The sequence below is a fragment of the Hemiscyllium ocellatum genome, chromosome 2 (assembly GCF_020745735.1).
Source record: "Hemiscyllium ocellatum isolate sHemOce1 chromosome 2, sHemOce1.pat.X.cur, whole genome shotgun sequence".
Lineage (NCBI taxonomy): Eukaryota > Metazoa > Chordata > Chondrichthyes > Orectolobiformes > Hemiscylliidae > Hemiscyllium > Hemiscyllium ocellatum.
In genome coordinates, this window is record NC_083402.1 from 31,659,921 (window position 1) to 31,684,764 (window position 24,844).

Here is a 24,844-nt window from a genome sequence, read left to right on the forward strand (position 1 = left end):
GCACAGGAATGGAACTAACATGTTATAGCAGAACCGACTGCATTATTTAAGTGATTTGTGCTGTAAATATAATGTAGCAGTGATGTGCATACCCTCGCATAACATTTCTGTTACTTAGTGTGTGTTTTTATATAAATGTGACCTTTTTGATTATCCAGAATAATTGATTAACTGGCATATTCTTGGTCCATTAGGAGCCAAATAATTTAAAAAAAATACTGAATTTGCAGTAGCTTATTTAGATCACTGAATAGTTACCAGACCTAGATCAATGTGGTTCAATTAGTTCAACGAACAAGCACACTTATTGTTTTACTTTTAATGAGGTACCATGATTATCAAAAGATATGCATTTAATTTAGGAAATCAAGGTATAATTAAGGGCTAAACGTTCCTATGCACCAAAGTGATCATGCTATAATGAACTGGTTCCTAACTAGATGGTGTCTTGGACAAATAAAATTAGTTGTTAAATAGGTGAATCCTTGATAGCAGAGACTAGCTTTATATTTAAGTTGATCTTTTATCCAATGTTACAAAGTATGGAATGCTTATTAAAACAGTTCATTCTAAGTCTGTTGGAATAAAGTACATAGTTGAACGTGCCTTGGATTGAGGTAGTATTTGGAAAAGCAGTAAATATTTGTATTCACTTCTGTCTATACATCATCTTCAAAGTGGAAGATAACCCATTGTTCAGGATTCAAGCATTATGGTTAGCTGATACAAAGTAGTTTAATGGTTTGTCCTTTGACTCTTCATGTCTGCCAGGAGCCACTTTCCCCAGCAAGCATATCTTATGAAGATGGCATTGTTTGAATGTGAGTTGGGTTAGTCATGAGAATAGCTGAAAATGTGTTGCTGGAAAAGCGCAGCAGGTCAGGCAGCATCCAAGGAGCAGGAGAATCAACGTTTCGGGCATGAGCCCTTCTTCAGGAATCCTGAAGATTCTCCTGCTCCTTGAATGCTGCCTGACCTGCTGCGCTTTTCCAGCAACATATTTTCAGCGCTGATCTCCAGCATCTGCAGTCCTCACTTTCTCCATGAGAATATGCTGGTAGGGATCTGATCAATTTAGTTCTCGGCATAAAAATCTGAAAGAACAGCGGATGCTGCAAATCAGAAATAAAAACAGAAACTGCTGGAATATTTCAGTAGGTCCAGCAGTATCTGTGGATCGAAATCAAGAGCTAACGTTTCAGGTCCAGTGGACATTCTTTAGCACTGATGGTAGCTAGGAAAAAGTTGTCTTTTTATGCATAAGTTAGGCTGGGGGGAGAGAGGGTGAGGAATAAGCGATTGGTGGAGAGAAACCCCAAAGTGAGAGACGGACATTTTGGTCAGACAAAGGAGTGGAGATAATAGTCAGAATGGGGATTATTAGTAGTTACCAGTGAATTATGTGTAATAACAAACCATGTGATAATGAGGCCTGGTATGTTGGGGTTGGGGTAAGGAAGTCGGAGAAAGTGCCTCCGGCCATAAAATTGTCAAATTTTGATATTTAATCCAGAAGGCTTTGGAGTTCCCAAATGGAAAATGAAGTACTGTCTTTCCAACTTGCACAGAGCATTGCTGGAGCACTGCAGCAAGCCTGAGACAGAAATAGTGGTCAGGGAACATGGTCGTATATCGAAGTGGCAGATAACTGGAAGCTTCAGGTCATTTTTGTGGACAAAACATAGCTATTCTGTGGAGCGATTCACCCAGTCTATGCTTCACTTGCCCAATGTAGAGGAGACCATGTTGTGAGCAGTAGACTAAATTGTGTGAAGTGCAGGTAAAGCGCTACTTCATCTAGAAGGTGTATCCAGGCTTAGGAGGGAGGAAGTAAACTGGCAGATACTACACTTCTGCAGTTGCAGGGTGGCATGGGGCTATGGGGCGGTGGTGAAGGAGGACTGCACCAGAATATCCTGGGGGGGGTTTGGAAACAGTCCCTGTGGAATGCAGACAAGGGAGAGAAGGGGAATATGTGTCTCCTGCTGGTGTTTTTCTGGAGGTGATGAAAGTAGCAGCTAATGATCCTTTGGATGTGGATATTGGTGGGGATGGTAGGTGAGGACAAGGGGGTGCCTATCACTGTTGTGTGAGGGAAGGGTAAGGGAGAAGCCTCAGTGTGGCAGATGTGTCAGACCTGACTGAGGGCCCTGTCAGCTACCTTGTTGGGAAATCCTCTGTTGAGGAAGAAGGTGGACATTTTGGAGTGCTGAAGTTGGCATCATCAGAACAGATGCAATGGAGATGGAGTAACTGGGAGAATGGAATTGAATCTTTATAGGAAGCAGAGTCAAGGTAATTGTGGGAGTTGCTTGATTTGTGATGGATCTTGGTAGTGAGCCTCTCACCAGAAATGGAAACTAGAGGTGTTGAAGAAGGGAAAGGAAGAGTTAGAAATGGCCAGATGAAAGTGAGAGTGGAGTGGAAATTGGAAGTCACATTGATAAACGTTTCCACATTGTCACAGAGATGTACAGCATGGAAACAGACCGTTCAGTCCGACCAGATATTCCAACCCAATCTAGTCCCACCCTGCCAGCACCCAGCCCATATCCCTCCAAACCCTTCCTATTCATATACCCATCCAAATGCCTCTTAAATGTTGCAATTGTACCACTTCCACTGGCAGCTCATTCCATACACGTACCACCCTCTGTATGAAAAGGTTGCCCCATAGGTCTCTTTTATATCTTTCCCCTCTCACCCTAAACCTATGCCCTCTAGTTCTGGACTCCCCAACCCCAGGGAAAAGACATTGTCTATTTATCCTATCCATGCCCCTCATAATTTTATAAACCTCTATAAGGTCACCCCTCAGCCTCTGACGCTCCAGGGAAAACAGCCCCAGCCTGTTCAGCCTCTCCCTGTAGCTCAGATCCTCTGACCCTGGCAACATCCTTGTAAATCTTTTCTGAACCCTTTCAAGTTTCATGACGTCTTTCCAATAGGAAGGAGACCAGAATTGCATGTAGTATTCCAACAGTGGCCTAACCAATGTCCTGTATAGCCGCAACATGACCTCCCAACTTCTGTACTGAAAATGTGTTGCTGGAGAAGCGCAGCAGGTCAGGCAGCATCCAAGGAGCAGGAGAATCGATGTTTCGGAACTCCTGTACTCAATACTCTGACCAATAAAGGAAAGCATACCAAACGCCGCCTTCACTATCCTATCTACCTGCGACTCCACTTTCAAGGAGCTATGAACCTGCACTCCAAGGTCTTTGTTCAGTAACACTCCCTAGGACCTTACCATTAAGTGTATAAGTCCTGCTAAGATGTGCTTTCCCAAAATGCAGCACCTTGCATTTATCTGAATTAAACTCCATCTGCCATTTCTCAGCCCATTGGCCCATCTGGTCATGATGCTGTTGTAATCGGAGGTAACCCTCTTCGCTGTCCACTACATCTCCAATTTTAGTGTTGTCTGCAAATTTAACTAACTGTACCTCTTATACTCTCATCCAAATCGTTTATATAAATGACAAAAAATAGAGGGCCCAGCACCGATCTTTGTGGCACTCCACTGGTCACAGGCCTCCAGTCTGAAAAACAACCCTCCACCACCACCCTCTGTCTTCTACCTTTGAGCCAGTTCTGTATCCATATGGCTAGTTCTCCCTTTATTCCATGAGATCTAACCTTGTTAGTCAGTCTTCCATGGGGAATCTTGTCGAACACCTTACTGAAGTCCATATAGATCACATCTACCACTTTGCCCTCATCAATCTTCTTTGTTACTTCTTCAAAAAACTCAATCAAGTTTGTGAGACGTGATTTCCCATACATAAAGCCATGTTGACCATCCCTAGTCAGTCCTTGCCTTTCCAAATACATGTGCATCCTGTCCCTCAAGATTCCCTCCAACAACTTGCCCACCACCAAGATCAGGCTCACTGGTCTATAGTTCCCTGGCTAGTCTTTACCACCCTTCTTAAACAGTGGCACCACGTTTGCCAACATCCAGTCTTCCGGCACCTCACCTGTAACTGTCGATGATACAAATATCTCATCAAGAGGCCCAGCAATCACTTCTCTAGCTTCCAACAGAGTTCTCGGGTACATGTAGAAGAGAGGGGAGCAGCAGCGATGATATCATTGATATACCAGAGAAATAGTTATTGGTGGGGCATGGAATAGGACTGGACTAAAGAATGAACCAGTTACCCCAAAAAGAGACAGACATAAGTTAGTGCCCATGCTGTTACTGATGGCCACCTGTTTTGACATGAAGAGCGTGAGAGGCAATAAAAGAAGTTGTTCAGAGTGAGGATGAACTTGGCCAGCTGGACGAGGCTGGTTGTCGATGAGGGTGGTCCAGGCCTGCCTTCCAGGAAGAGATGGAGTGCCCTGAGACCATCCTGCTGGGAGCTGGATGTACGAAGGGATTCCACATCTATGGTAAAGAGGAGGCTGCTGGAGCCCGCGAACTGGAAATTCTGAAACTGACTTCAAGCATCAGAGGAATTGCAGATGTAAGTAAGAAGCGACTGGACGTGGGGAGAAAAGACAATGTCGGGGTAAGAAGAGCTGAGTTGCGTGGGGTGGGAGTGGGCAGAAACAATGGGTCTCCCTGGGCAGTCATGTTTGTGGATTTTGGGAAGTTGGTAGAAGTGAACTGTGCAGGGTTGGGAGACAATAAGCTTGGAGGCAGTTGGGGGAGATCACCAGATGAAATGAAGTTAGTGACAGCTGTGGATACAGTAATTTGATGCTCTAAGTTGAGGGAGGTAAAAGTCTAGCGGGCAAATAAGCTGAGCTATCTGAGAGCCGGAACTCAGTCTCTGCAATGTACGGTTCAGTCCGTCAGACAAAGAGACTCATGATTTTTTGTCCAGGAGTGTCTCAAGTTAACATTGCACGTTCAGTCAGTAGTTAGGAAGGCAAATGCAATGATGGCATTTGTTTTGAGAGGACTTGAATACAAAACAAGGATGTTCTTCTGAGGCTCTAAAAGGCTCTGGTCAGGCCACATTTGGAATATTGTATGCAGTTTTGGGCCCATGTCTCAGTAAGGATGTACTGGCCCTGGAGTATGCTCAGAGGAGGTTCACGAGAATAGTCCCAGGAATGAAGAACTTAATAACTGAGGAACGTTTGAGGATTCTGGGGCTATACTTGATGGAGTATAGAAGGATTGGGGTGGGGGGGGGGGGGGGGGGAGTGTAATTGAAACATGCAGAATACTGAATGGCCTGGACAGAGTAGATATGGGAAGATGTTTCCATTGGTAGGAGAGACTAGAACCTGAGCGTATAGCCTTAAAGTAAAGGTAAGGCCTTTTAGAACAGATAAAGCCTTATCTGTTAGAGAGTGGTGAATCTGTGGAATTTATTGCTACAAAAGGCTTTGCAGGACAGGTCATGCTCTATATTTAAGACTGATTAGGTTCTTGAGTACCAAGAGGGTCAAAGGTTACAGGGAGAATAGGGTTGAGAAACTTATCAGCCATGATTGAATGGTGGAGCAGACCTGATGGGTTGAATGGCCTAATTTCTGTTCCTATGTCCTATGATCTTACAACAACCGAACCGCTCTTGTCAGCAGGCTTGATTACAACATTAAGGTCCACATTTGGAATAACTGCATTATGATCTTTTCATATGTATTATATTACTCCAAACAAAGCTCCCATTTCAATAACTTTTTAGCAAAACAGGGACTTGAATAATGAATAATCTGTGACCCAGAATCAAAGATGCAGCTGCACTAACTGTCTTGTGGATTGCTGACAGTCACAGTGGTTTCCATTAATCTTATCCACAATAAAAAGATCATTTGGAATGGTTCCCTTGTTATAATGCTACCGAATGAGTAATCCAGCCACCCAGGTTGATGTCTTGCGATACAACTTCAAATCCCACCTTGGCAGTGGATGGAATTTACATTCAATTAATTTATAAATCTGTGGTAAAACATTTGTCTCATTAATAATGATTACAGCAACTACTGAATTATTATTAATTAAAAACTAATTTATTACTGAAACTGATTTACTAATATTAACCAGTGTCCAAAAATCTGCTTTTCATACCTAGTCTGGCATGTATGTGACTCCACACACCCAGCAATGTGTTGACTCTTAATTGCCTTTTAAAATGTCCTGACATATTACTCCTTTGTATAAAACCACTGCAGAAGTACCTTGAGTGAAAGCACATCGTGAGAGTTGTGGAGGTTCATGAAGGTGTGTGTTACAAAACCAGTGCCACTGTGTTTGCCACAAAATCCTTTTATGTAATTCTTTAATTGTGCTGTTTTAAACATTTCTAATTTGAGAGACTTTGCATTAAAATTTACCATGATGAAGGGCTCCTGCCCGAAACGTCGATTTTCCTGCTCCTTGGATGCTGCCTGACCTGCTGTGCGTTTCCAGCACAACTCTAATCTTGACTCTAATGTCCAGCATCTGCAGTCCTCACTTTCACGTACTTCACTGTTCTTGTTCGGTAGATTTGATTTTTTTTCAACCTTTTTGAATTTGGTCTGCAATATGTGGTTAGGCCTTCAACCTGGATTTCTCAAACTAAAATGGGAAACAAGTATGAAAATAAATAGCTGCATAAAACACTTTATTTCTGTCAAACTTGAACATTTTAAACCAATTGCTCTGATAACTTGTGGTTGCGTATTTGAAATTATGACTGGTAAGATAGTTTGTGTTAATAGGCACTTAAATAGATGATGGATAACTCCAGACACACAGCAAATATGCTGACTCTTAAAATTGTCCTCTGAAATGTTTTGATAAACCATTCCATTGCAGCAAACCAGTACAGAAACTCCGGTGGTTGTAAACACACCCCATGGATTGTGGTGGTTCATGAAGGTGGTTTACCACCATTTCTTCAATGACATTTGGGGATAGGGATTAAATGTTGGTCTTGCCAGCACATTCTCTAAGCTGGCAACCAGACCTACAAATGAATTCTCATCTTACTTCTCATCCTTTCACGATCTGGTTCTACTTTCCCTCTCTGCATCATCTTCCAACCTTTTATCTCTTCTGTTAATTCTCCCCTTTTTCAATATGCTTCTTCAGATCCTGACCTCTTGCATTCTCCTTTATTCTCCTTTTTAACCATTCCGATCCTTCCACTACCAAGGCACAGTGACTGCAGCACTTATCACCTTTTGTGATACTGCAGCAACTCCCCAAGGTTGCTTTGACACAACCTCTCAAAACATGAGAATTGCACCACCAAGAAGGACCCGGGCAACAGCTGCACAGGAGCACCACCACCACCGCTGGCAAGTTGCCCTTCAAGCTACGTCCCCTTACCTGGGACTGTATTACCATTCCTTCACTATCAGTGGGTCAAACTCCTTTAGCTGTCTTTATCAAGATGCTGTGAATACATCTATACCATATGGACTGCAGCAGTTCACAAAGGCAGTTTGCCACCATCTTTAAGGAAAAAGTGGCAACGGGCAATAAATGGTGTCTTTGTCAGTGGTGTTTTCATCCCAAGAAAGAATTTTTAAAAAATGAAGTTGGTCATTAACAAAATAGGCTTAAGATTGTCATCACTATGGCTGCCACTATATATTACTGCCACTATATATTATTTCTCCCCAACCTCTCAAATTTGAAGTGGTCATCAATTAAACTTGCCCTGCAAAGAGCAGCTCTGTTTTCAATCCTTTGCTTGGCTTAATCGATTTAAATATAGTGATTTCCAAATCTGTGAAAACCTCAGTGACAATGCTGCCCAGAGCGCAGTTAAGAGTCAATCACATTGCTATAGGTCTGGAGTCACATGTATGCAAAACTGGATAAAGATAGTTTTCTTCCCTAAAGATGATCGGTGAAGCCGATGGGTTTCTCTGACAATTGATAATGATTTTGTGGTTGAAATTAGATTCTTAAATTAAGATTTGCATTGAATTCAAATTCTACCTTTTTTAGTGGCAGGATTTGAACCTGGGTCTCTGGGTTCAGTGTCCAGTGTTGACATCACTATAAGCCGTCACTCCCCCCAATAAAATGACTTTGGCATTTTCTGTATTTTCTTTACCCTGTCATTGACATTTCTGCCACTGGCTGACCAGGCCCTGTGCTCAAGCATTTACTCACTCAAGTCTTCCACCACACATTCCTCTTAAAATCCATTCTCCTTGTTGACCTTTGTTGTGCCTCATTGGGATAGTGTGCTGTACATCAAACGTCGCTGCTCCTAGAGTCGTAATAGAAATTTAAAAGTTTTATAAAATGTATGCAAAATTCTCCAATTTACCTGAATCTTCAGACACAAGTGGACAGAAAACAAGTTCTGGGTTTTTGCACTTAACAAGAATTACAATGTGTCACAACTAAATAGATTCTTGCTACAGGTAAAGAATTATAAGTTGCTGACTTATAACACTCTGTTATACTCTGTCACACTCTGAACTCTCTTATAAAACTATGCGTCCATATCAACTGACACCGTATGCCACCGCTGTGGGTGGAGGGAAAGACTCAGAAGGCAGTGCAAATGGTCCTTCCCCAGGATTCACTGAGATGATCTCTTTTGGCTTGTCAGGAGTTGCTGCTCCTGGATCATCATCTCCAAATACTTTTATGTGCTTTAGGAGGCTGAGTACTCATTATGGTTTACATCTAAATATTGTTGAAAAAGACTCTTGATTTTCAAGGTGGCATGAGAGCTTAAATTCTACTATTTCAACATAAATGAAAGCCTGATTTAACCACCTCCTTACTTAAGGGCGTTGAAGACTGGATGATCAAATCAAATGTTTTGTGGTTTGTTGACGTCAAAGTTGAGGGAAAAGTCTAAAGGTTACTGTGCACTTTCGGATAGCAGAGGAAACGGAAGTGTTACTGTTGGTGGTTTTATGTTGTTTAATCAAGATCTAATTCAGCTCTGTGTTAACATCGCCAGTTTCTTTTTCTACATTAATTCTTCATAAGCTGTTGGGAAGCCAAATAAAAAGCACAATTCATCCCTTAATAGTCTAACATACTAAAGCAGGTCACACGATAATAAGTTGGAGGCAGACAGCTAACAACTTAGTTGAAATGCATTTGCCCGTGCAGCCCTAATTAGTGTTCACTCAGTGAGTTCCAGATAGTACAGTGCTGATCAGCCATTTTCCAAAAATGGATATCTGATATCAGCAATGGGTCAAATAACTGCATGAACATTACAAGTTCATTGTGTGACCATGATGTATTAAAACAGATTTAAACGCCTTCATCCTTCTCTATAAGCTTGACATGTTGCGCCAAGTGTCATCTATCCTGTGGCTAAATTCAGAGGAGATAAATCATCAGAGGGAGCAATCAAGGTTGAACGCAAAATGTTCCACTTCAAACTGCTTCTGTTGTCCTCTTTCAGTCAGGAGTAGTTAGTAAACTTTCAGGGCAATTTATGGGCAAATGAAGTTGCATAAAATTAATGTAATTATTAATTAACTGAATCAGTGTACATTTGTGGAGTTATATTGATGGCTATTTGACTTGGTGCCTGAGCGTGAAACCTGTTACAATTTTACACAATAAGTTGGGAGCTCTGTGCAGTGACATAATAGCAAACCATGAAAATGGTGAAAAGTAGGGACAGTTGCAAAGGTTTTAGAATGGTTTCAGTCCATGTTTGAGTTGATCCAAGCCTACATGAAGATTGGCAGCAAAGGAAGGCACTAAACCAGAGTATTGCTGCTTAAGAATGATTGAAAGCATAAATGCAGAGCCCAAAGCTGGAAGTCTGAACACATCTCATTGGATTCATGACCTTCTGTGGATGGGAAAACATGTATATATTACAATTCCTATGGGAAACTATCAACCAAATTTACTGAATGACCTCCAAAATGAAGAAATTACACTGAGATTGCACTTGTTGTAACGTTCATTGTAGTACAAATCAGAACCAATACAAATTAAATGTGACTTAATGGGCACAAGAAACTTTAGATAAAAGTGCATTTTATTTTAAATTATCACTATGACAAATGTCATCTTTCATAATTATCAGCACCTACATAACTCTCTGCCCAAATGTGATGCAATGTGCAGTACCATCAACTCCATTCTTATCGGACTTGCGTCTGCTGGGAAGTGTGACGTATTCTGTCTGAGATTTTGAGGTATGCTTAGCAGCGACATGGCATTTATCTAACAGCTCTCTCTCACTTGTCATGTCAGCCCTGATGGTGTAGTTTTCCAGAGTTCTTTTACAACTGACCAACACGCATTTTGTGAACTTGTTCTCTGATACAAACTCTCCACTCTTTTGCACACCTGACCTATCATGTCACTTCAGGACTCCATCCCTTATTGCTCATTTGGAAGGCAGCCCCTGGGTTGCAGACAGGTTCTTTCTGGAATGCGCTTGCAAACTGGTGTATAAGCAAGTCGGAACACATTTCAGGGCAATGTAAAGGAACTGTTTGTAAGTACAGGAAATGTTCATAATGTCAGAATTTTAAATTTACACTCCTGTGTGAAATCAAGTTTGTATGTACAAATGTTCATAATCAGCCATTGGTAAATATGAGACCCCCTGTATGTCACTTTCCCACGAGCTGCTTGAATTCTCTTTATTTTTCACTGCTGCACCAAAAGCCGACTTTCATGAAGCTTTTCTGGCTTGACATGAATTCTCTGTTCTTCTTTTTACCTCAATATGTGAGCTAAGCAGCTTCGCCCATCAGCTAACCTGCATTACAGCAGTTGACGCCTAATGGCATTATCTCTAGACTATTAATCCAGTGACCCAGGTAATGATTTATGACTCTGATTCTAATCCTACCATGGCAGATGGTGGAATTGGAATTTGAATTTGATTTAAAAATCTGGAATTGGGAGGATAATGAGCACTATAATTGTCAGAAAAATCCATCTGGTTCACTAATCTCCTTTTAGGAAGGAAACTGCCATCCTTATTTCATCTGGCCGAGATATGACTCCAGATCCACAGCAATTGGTTGACTTTTATAACTGCCTTCTAGGCCATAAGGGATGGACAATAAATTCTGCCCTGGCCATCGATGCCCACATCCTGTGAATGAAAAAAAAGGCTCGCTTGGCTGCTGCTGGATAGTTAGTTTTTGGCATCTTTAGGACTTGATCCCTTTTTGCTCATTTGGAAGGTTGCCCCAGATTCCTGCTGGTTTGATACTGCTTAACAGGTCAAAGGTCAGGTCACACAGACCAGGTACTTCAGCAGCTTTGCACTTGAACCTTTTAGAATCAATGCAAACTCTTTCAAAGCCTTGTTAGCAATTCATAAAAAAAAGTTATAGATTCTGCAAACACTTTTTGGAGGAGTTGTAAAGTTTCCTTACTGTACAGCTTTGATATCAAAATTGCCATTTACTGCAGATGCATGTTCTGACTGCTACTCATCCCAGCACACTTCCAGCCTTGCTGCAGTGCAGTTACTGTTCAAATGTAGGAAACGGGGAATGCAGTTTGCTCCCAGTAAATCCCACGCACAGCAATCTGGTCTGACCAGAATGCCTGCCTTTTTTTTCAAGGTTGAGGAATAAACATTTCCCAGGAAACAGTGGAAAAGTCCTCAAATTATCATCAAGTAGTAGCAGGAAATGTATATGTTTAGTTGAGAGGGAGAGGCAATATTTTAATCATTCATAACTGTCCAAGAAAACAATCTGTGCCAGTTGGACTGCCCATTCTGATTTTTCTCAGATTTGTTTCATGCTTGCCCCTCACACCTTGTCTGGGTACTTTTCAAATTCTTCAGAATTTCTAGTACTTTATCTTTTAGCTTACACCCTGCTCTATTTTTCTTGGCTTCAGTACTCTAAGGCTTTAATTGAAAATGCTGACTTAAAGGTGCTTTCCCCCCCATATAAAAGTATATCTTTAACAATTTGTCTTTCATAGTGAAACATGTTATTGTAGTACAGTATTCCAGTGCAAGAAATGGCACTAGCTCTCACTGCACTGTCAGATGATGAGGTTGAATGCTAGAGGACACAATTGGAGCATTCGAGTTAAGGAGATAATTAGGAAAAAAGTTTGGTAAAATGTGAGTTTCTTTTAGGGCTTTGAATTATTGTCCACTGGACTCTAATAATTTAGTCTGTTGATAATTTGACTCTTTTTGCATTAAAACATGTGAATTAGCCATCAAGTCAAATTTAAGCAATACAAATTTAATAAATGTACAAATGTAATAATTTCACACTTCAATTCATATGATTTTGTTCAAATTATTTTCTAACTGTCATCTATATATCCTCAGATTAAAAAGATAGGAACACAAAACCGTAAAGCACAGGAACATGGTTTCAGCCTCCATGTCTGTGCCAGCCATGATACCATTTCTAAACTCATCCCATCTACTTACGCGTGGTCCATATCCCTCTCTTCCCTGGCTATTCATATATCTGTCTAAATGCTCCTTAATCTTTCCCAATGTACCTGCTTATACCACTTCTTCTGGCAACACGTTCCAAGATTCTACCACCCTCTGTAAAATGCTTTCCTCCACATTTCCTTGAAACCTTCTCTCTCTCACACCTTAAAACTGTGTCCTAGTAGTTGACATTTCCACCATGGGGAAAAAGGCTCATGATTTAATATACTTCCCTCGGGTCACCTCTGAGCCTTCAATGCTCCAGTGAAAACAGTCCAAGTTTGTCTGTCCTGTCCATAAACCTAATTCACTCCAATCCAGACAAATCCTGGTAAACCTTTCCAAAGCCTGCACATCATTCCTATTCTGTGGTAACCAGAACCACACGCAGTATTCCACATGTGGCCTAATTAAGGACTTATGCAGTTGCAATATGGCTTGCCAACTTCTACGTTCAGTGCCTTGACTGATGAATGCAAGCCTATCATATGCCATCTTTACCACCTTATCCATTTGTGTTGCCACTTTCAAGACTTGCACCCCAAGATCTCTCTGAATATCAATGCTCCTAATTGTCCTGTCATTTAATGTATACTTGCCTCTTGCATTTGACCTCCCGGAATGCATCACTTCACACTTGTCGAGATTAATCTTCATCTCCACCCCACTTTTTAACTGATCGATATCCTGCTGCATCTTTTGATGAACTTTCCTCACTGGTTTGCATGTCATCTCCAAACTTACTAATCGCACCACCTACATTTTCATGAAATCATTTTTGTGCATATTACAAATAGAGACCTCTCACTGATCTTTGCAGTGTACAACCCTCCACAACTAACCTGTTTCTACTGTGACCCAAGTCCGTTTTATCCAAGTTACCAACTCTCCCAAAGGAGGAGCTTTGTTCCATGTAAATCTACAAAGCTCATTAATGAAGATGGCAACGTGAACCATAAATTGACAAATACTTGTGAATGTGGCTTTTACACCATTGGCACGCAACAGTAGCTAGAGGGATCTTGTGGTGTCATAGTGCCCCTATGTCTGTGCCAGAACAGCTGGTTTAAAGTCCCAACCTGCTCCAGAGGTGTATCATAACACACATGAACAAGTTGATTAGAAATATGCAGCTATGGCCATTGTGCTGCACTATTTTGATGATTGAAACCATGGGAATACAGAAGCTAAGCTCCAGTGGGGTGCTTTCTTGTAAGTTATGCTGAAGGTACTTGAGGTGGACTTGATTTTTCAATATCGTGGGTTTTAAGCAGCTAATTTTTAAGTCCATGTGGTATATAATGTAAACAACCTTAGCTCTTTTGCTAATTGTTGCACCTCGCAATTCTGTTACAAGAAAATGGAAAAGGGAATTCTCTGTTTTACATAAGAATGACATATTGTAATTTAGAAAATTTTAGGTTTCCATAGATGGGGACCAAATGCATGGTTGGATTGTTAATAAAGGACTGTTTGCTTTTGAGAGCAGTTGTATTCCTTTTATGTAATTGTATATTCAAAAGTATATATTTCAATTCTTAAAGTTATGTTAGCCATTAACTGGAAACTCACTTGTGCCTCCATATGTCGAAGCAGTCTGGAATTGTGTTTTTGGATTGGAGGTGCAGGATATGCAATGCATGCCTCTAATTAAGATTAGATTAGATTACTCACAATGTGGAAACAGGCCCTTCGGCCCAACAAGTCCACGCCGACCCGCCGAGTGCAAGCCTCCCAGACCCCTTCACCTAACACTACGGGCAATTTAGCATGGCCAATTCACCTAGCCTGCACATTTTTGGACTGTGGGAGGAAACCGGAGGAAACCCACGCAGACACGGGGAGAATGTGCAAACTCCACACAGTCCGTCGCCTGAGACTTGTAATTAAAGATTGTAATTATTCAAAATTGAAGTTCTGCCCTTCCCAACACTTTGCTTTTTGATCTTTTAACACTCCGTGGCTTTAGATAACTGGACAAAGGCTGTTTTCAAGCATCCAAGACCCTAAGAGTAGAGTTAAGCTGTATAGCTCATTGAGTCTGCTACTCCATTCATTAAGATCATGGCTGGTCTGATAATCCTCAACTCCAGTTTCCTGCCTTTTCCTGTAACCCTTGGATGATGTGCAAATAGTCCTTTCCACTTACTTAAGAACTTGGTTATACTGTAGTACATTCACTTCCCTCAACTAGTTCTTTAATATAGATAGTAATAATTGTGGCCTTGACGTATCCTGTGGTTCTTGACAAATTACTGGTTGCCATCCTGAAAATGTCCTCCTTATCTCTACTGTTTGCCTTTTGTCAATTAGCACAATAATCATTTGATTTATTCTTTTACCTCCTCATTACTTGACTTTAAAATTTTAGCCTTAAACCTAAGGAAACTAATTTTGCATTAACATGTACAAAATGAATAATGGTGTGCGGAGAAATATGTGCCTAAAAAGTGATCAAAGAAATTCTCAACGGAAAGAAAAATACTCTAAGCATTAATAAAGAATTCAGTATCTTGTACAAAAGAGCAATTTACTGTTCAACAATAGTCTTGTATAGTAACTTTGAGTGCTTAATCAACTTGTTGCATCATTGTGAAAAAAAATACATGTTCATTATGTAATGGATATTATACTGCTTTCATGGACTTCATTAATACTTTTTGATAATTAGACGTTGGGTGGTGTGCGAATGCTCCTTTTTGGCTTCGCTTACAGCTTCACTTTGTTTGAAGTGGGGGAAGTCTGCTACTTCCCTGCAATTGTTTCACTGAAATTGCAAAATGTTTTGGAGGAACTTGATGAGGGATCCCCTCTGTAACACCAGTAAGATGATAGTGTCAGGAGGAATGTTGACCTTTAAAGCCTGTCACTGGGTTCAGGCATTTCTAACATTGCCAGATCAAATTATAGACCTATGTATAAAGCATGAGTACACCATCTCTTGTTTTACACTTTCAATCAAATGGGTTCATGCCATTGTTCTCAGTCCTACGAAACAGTGATGTCTTCCGTATTCATGATGTGTAACTCGGGTGGTTCCTCAGAACAATCCTGAAGCCACAGGGCTTTTTGAGCAGAGAGGAACCGCCATGGAGAGGAGGGTGGAGGTTGAAGGTTTCTCCGGGCAGGGTTCTGCTGCCTTTCATTGCAGTTTCTAGAGTGTGGTGCTGGAAAAGCACAGTAGGTCAGGCAGCATCCGAGGAGTAGGAGAATCGACGTTTTCAGCCATAAGCAAGCCCTTATGCCCAAAACGTCGATTCTCCTGCTCCTTGGATGCTGCCTGGCCTGCTGTGCTTTTCCAACACTACATACTTGACTCTGATCTCCAGCTTCTGTAGCCCTCACTTTCTCCTGTCATTGCTGTTTCCTTACCTCCACTAGAGTTTATGTGGGCATTTCCATCTGGCCCAAGTCTTGTTTGGATGAGGTGCTGCCAATGTGGTACAGTTTGTAGCAACTTGCTTCCATGCATTTAACATCTATCTTTCTCCTTTTCATTTGAGTCTTTATAGTGTCTTTTTAAAGTGGTTTTGCTGTCCTTGAGATTTGCTGCCACTCTTAAGTTCCTTTGGAAGCTGACTATTTGTTAATACTTGGAATTAATTGTATGCACCATCCGAACCAGTAGAGCTGATTTCTGTGTGGTCATGACTGAGATGCTGAAAGAATTGGTTTCAGTGAAGATGCTGGAGTTTGTTCATCTGTCTTCCCATTTGAGTTTGAGAATCCTGTGAAGACACTGCTGGTGGAAATTCTCCAGTATCTCGAGGTTCCTTTTGGCAGGTGACCCGTCTTGTTGCTAAAGAGAAAGAAGTGCAGTGGCAAAACAGTTTTGTGGAATGAAACAGTAGTTGCTGGAGAAACTCAGCATGTCCGGCTGCACCTGTGAAGAGATTGAATGTTGTGGACTAAAACCATTGCTCTCTTATCTGTATTCTGAAAGACTCAATAAACTGTATTATAGTCAGTGGCACAGATCCAAACTCTGCTTCCTCTCTGGTGGAGCAGAACAATATAAATTAGACTACTGTAAACTTATGTGAAATTTTATGACCTATTTTATTTTGCATGTTAATATAGAGATTTATGATAGTTAACTTTTTGGTTTCCTGAGTTTAGTATTTGCTTCTTACCTTGTGAAGGATAAGCTCTTGTATATAAAAGTAGTCCATTCAGCCCACTGTCTATTGAAATGAAATCATGGCTGATCTGACGGTGCTCAATTCATTTTCCTGCCTTATCCACATAATATTTGATTCTCTTGCTGATTTCAAAACCTGCCTGTCTCTGCCTTGAATATCCTAAACAGCTCCATGTATTGAGGAGTTCCGCAGATTCAGTTCTGAGGTTTTAAGAAAAACTTCTCATCTGTGTCTTAAATGGTCGACCTCTTATCCTAAGAGTATGTTCTCTGTTCCTAAACACTCCCACATGGGGAACAAACTTTCCATATCTATCATACCAAACACAGTTGGCTGAACACTTGGTTTGTGATGCAGAGTGATGACAAAAGGGTAGGTTCAATTCCTGTCCTGGCTGAGGTTAAATTAAAAGTCTCCCTTTCTCAACCTTGCCCCTCACCTAAGGTATGGTGACCCACAGATTACTTGTTTATTTATTTTATTATTGTCACATATACCGAGGTACAGTGAAAAGTTTTGTTCTGTGCGCAGTCTGGGCAGTTCATACCATACAAAGTGCATAAGGGTAATAGAGCAGAGCGAGGAATACAGTGTTAGAGCTACAGAGCAGGTGCACAAAGAGAGAAATCAGCATTAAATTTAAAACTTGAGGGGCCTATTCTGAAGATAATAGGTTATTTACTAATAATAACAACAGATTAAACCCCACTCAATAGTGCTCTGGGACTATGTTGATTTTAACATGGGCTTTCGGTTTTATTAAGTAACCTTGAATGTAATAACTTATTGAAAGCCTTTTGGATAATAGCGTGTATGTAGAAGATAAAGCCAAGGTTTATTAATATAACATCCTGGAAATCGGAATTGTTTGCTGGCTAGACTAAAAGTTAGACAAATTTTCCAAGCTCTTCAGTTATTTGGGATCTTATCAGTGCTTGTTTGGTTAAATTTGTTCTACAGGGAGATGATTGTGTGCAAAGCTGAAATAATCAGGTAAACAAATATGCCATATTTCTGTTTAGAAATGCTTGATTGTAATCAGTCTAGCAAAAAGCATTTAATCAAATTTGTCACATCAATATTTTGGGCAAGAGAGTCCCATTGATTTATCAAGTTCAATCTTTCAAATCTCAAAAGTTCAATTCTGGAACTTATCATTGATCCTGAACTTTCTGCTTAATTGGAGTTAAACATTACACCACGATGTATGAAAATCGAACTAGGATGCAGTCTGTGAAGATGAACATAATTTTAAAAAAAGGCTTTACTTGGATTAAATTTCAAATCTGCTCGTTGAAAATTGATCACAGCTTTTCAGAAGTTTACAGGAGTTTTACTTTAATGCCAATCTGAACTATTGTATTTATCATTCATACAGGAGATATTGACCTTCCTTATCCCATTTTAGTAGACATGCAGGATAGCTACTGAGAATCCTGACTGACATTTGTTTTTGTTTTTTTTTAAAAAAACGTCCTGTATATCTCTCAAAGCCAGTCCCCAGAACTTCAGCATAGGGTTCTGTATTATTAATCCAGTGACGTTACCATGACACAACTGCCTCTCTATCTGAGGTCATTGTAGCAGACAGCTGTGATGTTAGAGTTGGCTTTGTCAGACTTCAGCACAGTAGGAATTTCACACATAAACCGACATTATGGAGAGCCTCAACAGGGGTGGTAACATCTGTGGAGAGAAAGCGGGGACGTAACGGAGAGTGTGTTAAGATTAGATTCCCTACAGTGTGGAAACAGGCCCTTCGGCCCAACCAATCCACACCGACCCTCCGAAGAGTAACCCACCCAGACCCATTGCACCTAACACCATGGGCAACTTAGCATGGCCAATTCACCTGACCTGCACATCTTTGGACTGTGGGAGGAAATCGGAGCACCTGGAGGAAACCCACACAGACACAGGGAGAATGTGCAAACTCCACACACACAGTCACCCGAGGCCGGAATCGAACCTTGGACCCTGGAGCTGTGAGGCAGCAGTGCTAATCATTGAGCCACCGTGCCGCCCACAAAGGAGCAAATGATAGCTGAAGACCGAGACCAGATGAAAAGAAAGACTAAAGCCAAACATGGGGATAGATGATGATAAGCCAGGGAGAAAGGAAAGTTGCAAATGGCAGGGGGTTGGGGGGGGGCATAATTAGGTGAAAACACCTGTACTGAAAGCAGCCCATGTGATGATATGGCCTTGAATGTGGGTGTGCGTAAAGGACATGGAAGAAGTTGTTCAGACCTCAAAATTATTGAACTTGATATTGAATGCTGAAGGCTACAGGCTCCCCAAGTGGAAAATGAGATGCTGTTGTTCCAGCTTGGGCTGAGCATTGCTGGAGCACTACAGTAGGACCTAACCAGCAACACGGTGGTGTGTTGAAGTAGCAGGCATCTGGAAGCTCATTTTTGCGACTAGAACTGTCTTTGCTTTTCTGACTGTGGCTTTGTGCAATGAAGTTCAATTGAACTCATAAACAATGGTTAAATGTAAAGGGAAGTTTGTGATTGTCTAACCTATGAGACCATAAGACATAGGAGTCGAAGTAAGGCCATTCGGCCCATCGAGTCCACTCTGCCATTCAATCATGGCTGATGGGCATTTCAACTCCACTTAATTCCGCGAGACAACAAGAATCTATCAATCTCTGCCTTGAAGACATTTAGCGTCCCGGCCTCCACTGCACTCCGTGGCAATGAATTCCACAGGCCCACCATCCTCTGGCTGAAGAAATGTCTCCGCATTTCTGTTCTGAATTGATCCCCTCTAATTCTAAGTCTGTGTCCACGGGTCCTAGTTTCCTCACCTAACGAAAACAATTTCCTAGCGTCCAGCCTTTCCAAGCCATGTATTATCTTGTACGTCTCTATTAAGTCTCCCCTTAATCTTCTAAACTCCAATGAATACAATCCTAGGATCCTCAGCCGTTCCTCATATGTTAGACCTGCCATTCCAGGGATCATCCTTGTGAATCTCCGCTGGACACATTCCAGTGCCAGTATGTCCTTTCTGAGGTGTGGGGACCAAAACTGGACACAGTACTCCAAATGGGGCCTAACCAGAGCTTTATGAAGTCTCAGTAGCACATCTCTGCTTTTATATTCCAACCCTCTTGAGATAAGAGACAACATTGCATTCGCTTTCTTAATCACGGACTCAACCTGCATGTTTACCTTTAGAGACTCCTTGACTAGCACTCCCAGATCCCTTTGTACTTTGGCTTTACTAATTTTCTCACCATCTAGAAAGTAGTCTATGCTTTTATTCTTTTTGCCAAAGTGCAAGACCTCGCACTTGCTCACGTTAAATTCCATCAGCCATTTCCTGGACCACTCTCCCAACCTGTCTAGATCCTTCTAGACATGATTTTGCAATAATGGCCTGAATCGTGAAATTAAATTTGCTTGGTACAGAGAATGAAAAAGATAAATAAAATGTCTGAGATTTTTAATGGCCCTTGACCAACGGTCCAGAGTAGTGGACCGGCCAAGTTGTGATTTGATGATGGTAGCCACACAGCTTCCATGAGCATCTTGAAAGGGGAAGAAAATGAGTGTCCCGTTTTTCCTGTCTGACAGGTTTAAAGTGATGATTCCACACATGTGGTATTGCCAGTGTTGTAAAATGGTAGCGTTCTGAACATATATTTTACCCATGTAATCTAACATCTGGTGAACGTCTTCAAAGCTGCTCTGCTGTCCCTCTTTAAAGCTGAAGTGTCTCAGCTTTGCCAATGTTCCTTATTTCAGTTTTGAGACCAGAGATTTGCCTGATGGTTCTTGGCATCACCTCCCCGCTTAAATGTTTCCCTTAGATTTGGGTAACCAAAATTGAGTAAGACTTTCAGTTCACATTCTCCCTGTTCCCACTTAAATAGAACTGACTGCAGAAATGTGTCTATAATTAAGCTTTATTTCTGCTTCAAGATTTAAGCACTAAAACTTTTCACCCACCCAGCTTTCTTTCAGCATCATTATCTTTTCCTTTATGATCGTTAGTGTACATGTTTCTCTTAGGATTTAGGCAGAGTTTAGACATCAAATGATCCATTTGCATTTTAATTTTTGTCCTAGAAAAGCATTAAATCACTTGTAGAGATGACTTGATATGTTTCAAGTGGGTGCATGTGATAGTTTAAATAAAGGAAGTTAATCACTCAGCTCTGTAAAATTTACTTTTTGATTCTTCCTGCATTGCAAAATGGTTTCCCTGTGTCAAAAGAAAAACACAGCAAATGCAAAATACTGTGGGTACTGGAAATTTCAAAGGAAAAGATGGAAGCTCTCAAAGTCTGGCAGCATCTGTGGAGAGAGAAGAGTTAAAGTTGAAGATTGGAGACTTGTTCAAGCTCTTGAGTATTTTCTACCTTTTTTAAGGAAAATTAAAGCAATGTCTAATTGCCAAAAGATGTTAATTCTGAGATTTGGCTCATGTAGATGATTGAAACTTCACATTTCCAACAAATGTGCATAATGTTTGCAACACTCAAGTTGCAAAAGTAGTGGTGTTGATAATCCTACAAAGTTCTAAGAAAATTGCAAGGGTTGTAGCTCAGGTTGAGGTTTAGGCTGTAGGTTTGCTCGCTGAGCTGTAGGTTTGATATCCAGACGTTTCATTACTGGCTCGGTAACATCATCAGTGGCGACCTCCAAGTGAAGTGAAGCTGTTGTCTCCTGCTTTCTATTCATATCTTTCTCCAGGATGGGGTTCCTGGGGTTTGTGGTGATGTCATTTCCTGTTTGAAAAACACAAACCCCAGGAACCCCATCCTGGAGAAAGATATGAATAGAAAGCAGGAGACAACCGCTTCGCTTCACTTGGAGGTCGCCACTGATGATGTTACCTAGCCAGGTAATGAAACGTCTGGATAAGAAACCTACAGCTCAGCGAGCAAACCTACACCCTAAATTCCAAGAAAATCTATAACTCATCAGTAATTTCCCATAAAACTTCTCCTTAATTCTTCAATTCTTTTTCATCTGACTTTTACTGGTACCCCTGGAGATGGTGACTATCAAGATGAATATTTCCATATCCATATTGCTGTTTAATAGGCAGATGAAGGGAAACTTTAATTCATCCTGTTTTGGCCTTTCAACGAAGAACTGCTTCCACTGGTTGATTGTTGAGGGTACACTGACCATCTGATGCCTGAAGACAAGAATCTTGATTACAGAAGAAAGTTGGACAAAACATAGATTAGTAATTGATGCCGATTATAGGCAAGAGTATATTGTTTTATATAGTACAAAACCTGTGCATATCTACTTCAGGTAGAAGAACCCCTGGCCTGTGAATATAACACTGGTAAACTACTGGAATCCTAATGTGTGTCCTGGTTAGTCTTCTATATGGGAGAAAAGCATACAGAGAGATTCCTCCAGAAGTGAAAGGAATGCTTCTATTCTTGAATATTATTCTAGACTCTACATAATTACAGAAAACAAAAAGTGCTGGAGCTCACAGCTGGTCAGGCAGTATCCATGGAGAGAAAGTCCATTAACTTTTGAGCCGAGATCACTCTTCAGGTTCCTCTTAATCCTTTCCACCCACCCACTGCTCCCCTCCTTTCACAGCCCACAAGTTTCACTCACAGGCCCTCCAGATTAACACACTCTGAATGTGCTATTTGTCACTGTCAAACTACTTGTTTTCATTATTTGTCCTGATTTGGATTCCTGCTGCAGTTTCTCTAAATGGATCTCCGGTTGCATGTGGCTTTAGCCGAGTTCATTTTCACTTGAGATTGAACAGAATCTGCAGTGAATACATGCAGCCGTCACTTTTTGCTCAGTGCCCTTCAGAAGGATAGCAAGGAAAATGGCTGTTTCTTATCCCAGATGCAGAATAACTTGCTGTATGTTTTATTATAATATTTCTGCCCTTGGTAGGTAAAGTTAATCAACTAGATCCTGTTGGATAATCAGGTGAAAAATTGCCTTGAAAAAGATGTAATTCTCATTCAGAAGTTAACCATGTGACTACCTATTTAAAAATAAAGATAAATAAACTTTCTCTATAAAATGTAAATGCATTGGAAGAAAAGCTTTATGATACCTTATTTTATATTATAAAATCTCCTTTGTAATTTTAATGAGGCTTTTTAGACTACACATCAATTCATAACAGAGCAGTCCAAAAGAATCATTAATTGGTAAACAAGAAAATCTGTTTAGGTTTTAATTATGTCCAGCATTCATTTCTAGTTTGTGCTAAAATTCAGCATATTGTTTGAGGGCTCAAGGATGTTGTAATTGTGATGACCTTCATTGTTTTAATTCAACATTTAAACCATTCAGCTGATGCTATTATTTGTGTTATCTTTCCTACTTCAGTATATGTTGATAATGAAAGACTACATATATTTGGATGTATAATTTGCACACCTATTTAAAGATGTACTGTGTACATACTAAGGAAGCTATTTAAAATTTGTAATTGCAAGCTCACTCCAGGTAATCAGGAGGGTGGAACACTGGAGATTAATCTACATGTTCAGAAAGTAAGCCAGTCGCTGATCTGAAATAAAGTGCTGTATTGACAGGAAGTACTTAGTGGTGAATTTTTTTACAGCACGTTAAAATACCTAACAAATTGACAGAGCAGAAATGGGTGAATATGGCATGTGTTCCAATGGTTTGTTAATATTGTTCAAGGTAACAAGCATATTTAAATGTAATTTTTACCCTTCATTAAGGTTGGCAACTCAGCACTTCAGGGGGAGAAAAAAACTACAGTCTATAATGCCCTGTATCCATTTCTACTTGTATCTGGTTAGACTGTGTTAAAACAAACTTGTCATAGCTCATTTATTTTTTAGATGTGGTTTGGTCCCAGTGCTTTATATCAATATTGAGAAAGATAGACTTTGAATAATGAATAGAGTGCTGTTCTCTTACTTGCACACACATTTGTGGGTGTAAACATTTGAAATTTTAACCCAGTTTTGAGTCAATGGCTGACTTTCAGATATAACATTGCTCCATTCCCCCAATGAAGATGAGAAAAATGTCTTTTTCCAGATGTGACTTTCAACCTTTGATGCTGAGCATCCCAGCTAGTATATTGTTTGAAAATAAAAGTTAACTTGAAAGCCAAAAGTGAAAGTTAGATTTTTTACTTCTGCCTTGGAGTTTTTGGAACGTTGCTAGGAGTTGAATTTACGTACATAAGCTTTATCCTTTTTGAACCAATTCACCAGACTTCCAGCCATGCCCTTGTTCCAAGCTCATGGAATTCTTTCAGTTTATTTATGATATGTGACTTGTCTACATGTTTGTAGCATTTTAAACCAAATTACTCTCGATATCAACTTTAAATTGAATGAATGGTTTTGCACTCCTCCAAAGAGCTAAACTCCATTTGATTACTCAACCCTTCAGCTAATTAAACAGGTAAATAAAGTGTGTTTAATGTTGAGAATTGTAGCATTTTGCCACCACCTTCTCGAGGGCAACTAGAAAAGGACAATAAGTGCTGGTTCAGCCATTGATGACCACATTCCATTTTTTAAAAAATTGTCCATACCGGTTGGGTTGGTAACAATTGAAATATGTAAAAGATTCATCACTGATACAGGTGTAGTAATTTAGCTCTACCTCCAACACACTGCCTTGAATATAATAATTCATCACAAGTCACGACACAGGAGTGCTAATGTTTGACAATGAGCTGTTAAGGACATCCCTGGAGACAATTATAGAATCATATAGTAAGGGCTGTTGTGGCAGTGTGGTAGTGTCCCAGCAGGCCTGGGCTCAGTTCTTGGCTGCTCCAGAAGTGTATTATAACATTTCTGAACGGGTTGTTCAGAAACAAGAATCATACAGTACAGAAGAATGTTAGCTCAGTGGTTAGCAGAACTGCCTCAGCACCAGAGGAGCCAGGTTTGATTCCACCCTTTGTGGAGTTTGCAGACTCTCCCAATGTCTGCGGGGGTTTCCTCCTCCAGCTGCTGCGGTTTCTTCTCCCAGTCCAAAAATGTGCAGGTTAAATGGATTAGCCATGTGAAATGCAGAGTTATAGGGATATGGTAGAGAGGTGGATCTGGATGGGATGCTCTCAGGAAGGTCAGTGTAGACCTCATGGGTTGAATGGCCTGTTTCCACACTAGTAGCGATTCTGTGATTTGTAAGATCCTTCACCGTAAAGTCTGTACTGCCAAAAATACACTAAATACACACTTCCCCGCCACCAACACAAGGCCCACTGTTCTTAATTTTATGACATTTCAAGTGTTTTGAATACTTTGTAAAGCTTGTGAGATTGTCTGGAAAGAAGGGGATGATACTCAAATCTCCTTCAAACTATTATACCTCTACCCGATTTGTATCCTTTCATTGCTGTACTGAGGTTTTAGATTAGGTT

General features: G+C 40.6%; 1 protein-coding gene across 9 annotated transcripts in view; it reads left to right on the top strand.

The window, feature by feature from the left end:
- erbin (erbb2 interacting protein) overlaps positions 1-24,844 on the top strand; it is a 256,213-nt gene that overhangs the window by 66,747 nt on the left and 164,622 nt on the right. The gene's annotated exons all lie outside the window — the stretch shown is intronic.